This window comes from Sphaeroforma arctica, assembly GCF_001186125.1.
Source record: "Sphaeroforma arctica JP610 unplaced genomic scaffold supercont1.346, whole genome shotgun sequence".
Lineage (NCBI taxonomy): Eukaryota > Ichthyosporea > Ichthyophonida > Sphaeroforma > Sphaeroforma arctica.
In genome coordinates this window covers 40,990-43,557 of record NW_014040212.1, presented here as the reverse complement: position 1 = coordinate 43,557, position 2,568 = coordinate 40,990, and positions in this window count along the sequence as shown.

Sequence of the window (2,568 nt, the reverse complement as noted above, 5' to 3'; positions counted from 1 at the left end):
TATTTAGGCTCTTAACAAGAGGCAGTCCCGATCATTCTTACACAAGCTACCACTGCTAAATCCTAACTGACTAAATTGTATTTTAGTTTAATATAGTTTGAAACCTAGTAATTTCCATTGAAGTTTACATAGATATCCTAGAACAAGTATCAGATATCCTAAAACCACCATAAGATAGGATCAACTGCCCGTATCTTTAGCCAGTCAAGACACTTCTATAGCAGTCCTGTTAATAATTTTGGTCGTAGCAGATAACCTAAAACCAGTATCAGATATCCTAAAACCATCATCAGATAGGATCAACTGTTTGTACCTATAGCCAGTTGAGGCATTTTGAAAGCAGTCCTGTTAGTAATTTTGGTCGTGGATGATATCCTAAAACCATCATTAGATAATATCCTAAACCATCATCATATAGGAACAACTGCTCGTATCTATAGCCAGTCAGGGCACTTTTATAGGAGTCCTGTTAATAGTTTTGGTCGTGGTAGATATCCTGAAACCCGTAACCGATTTCCTAAAACCATTATCAGATCGGATCTACAGCTCGTATCTATAGCCAGTCGAGACACCTTTATAGAAGTCCTGTTACTAGTTTTGGTCGTGGCAGATATCCTAAAAGCAGTATCAGATATTGTGAAACCATCTTCAGATAGGATCAACTGCTCGTATCTATAGCCAGAAGTCGAGGCACTTTTATAGCTGTCCTGCTAATAATTTTGGTCGTAGCAGATATCCTAAAACCATCATTAGATATCCTAAAATCAGCATCAAATATCATAAACCATCATCATATAGGACTAACTGCTCGTATCTATAGCTGGTACAGACACTTTTATAGTAGTCCTGTTATTAGTTTTGGTTGCAGCAGATATCCTAAAACCATCATCAAATATCCTAAAATCATCATCAGATATCCCAAAACCTTCATCATATAGTATCAACTGCTCGTATCTATATCCAGTCGACACCCTTTTATAGCACTCCTGTTTATAGTTTTGGTCGCGGCAGATATCTTAAAAACCATCATCAGATATCCTAAAATCATCATCATATAGGATCAACTGCTCATATCTATAGCCAGTCAACACACTTTTATAGCACTCCTGTTTATAGTTTTGGTCGCGGCAGATATCCTAAAACCATCATCAAATATCCTAAAATCATCATCAGATATCCCAAAACCTTCATCATATAGGATCAACATATCGTATCTATAGCCAGTCGAGACCCTTTTATAGTAGTCCTGTTAATAGTTTTGGTCGCGGTAGATATCTTAAAATCATCATCAGATATCTTAAAAACATTATCGGATATCCTAAAACCATCATCATATAGGATCAACTGCTCGTATCTATAGCCAGTCAAGGCACTTTTATAGTAGTCCTGTTAATAATTTTGGTCGTAGCAGATATCCTAAAACCAGTATCAGATATCCTGAAACCAGCATCAGATAGGATCAACTGCTTGTACCTATAGCTAGTTGAGGCAATTTTAAAGCAGTCCTGTTAGTAATTTTAGTCGTGGCTGATATCCTAAAACTATCATTAGATAATATCCTAAACCATCATCATATAGGTTCAACTGCTCGTATCTATAGCCAGTCAAGGCACTTTTATAGGAGTCCTGTTAATAGGTTTGGTCGTGGCAGATATCCTAAAACCAGTATCAGATATCCTAAAACCATCATCAGATAGGATCAACTGCTCGTATCTATAGCCGGTCCAGGCACTTATATAGTAATCTGTTAGTAGTTTTGGTCGTGTTAGATATCCTAATACCAGCCTCAGATAGGATCGAATGCTCGTATCTATAGCCAGTCGAGATACTTTTATAGTAGTCCTGTTAAAAGTTTTGGTCGTGGCAGATATCCTAGAACCAGTATCATATAGGATCAACTGCTCGTATCTACAGCCAGTTGAGAAACGTTTATAGCAGTCCTGTTAAAGGTTTTGGTCGTGGCAGATATTATAAAACCAGTATCAGATATCCTAAAACTATCATTAGATAGGATCAACTGCTCGTATCTATAGCCAGTCGAGACACTTTTATAGCAGTCCTGTTAATAGTTTTGGTCGTGGCAGATATCCTAAAATCATCATCCAGATATCCTAAAACCATTATCATATATCCTAAAACCATCATCAGATAGGATCAACTGCTCGTATCTATAGCCAGTCGGGACACTTTTTTAGGAGTCATGTTAGTAGTTATGGTCGTGGCAGATATCCTAAAACCAGTATCAGATATACTAAAACTATCACTGATAGGATCAACTTCTCGTATCTATAGCCAGTCGAGACCCTTTTATAGTAGTCCTGTTAATAGTTTTGGTCGCGGTAGATATCCTAAAATCATCATCAGATATCTTAAAACCATTATCGGAGATCCTAAAACCATCATCATATAGGATCAACTGCTCGTATCTATAGCCAGTCGACACACCGTTATAGCAGTCCTGTTAATAGTTTTGGTCGCGGCAGATATCATAAACCATCATCATATAGGATCAACTGCTAGTATCTATAGCCAGTCAAGGCACTTTTTTAGCAGTCCTGTTAATAATTT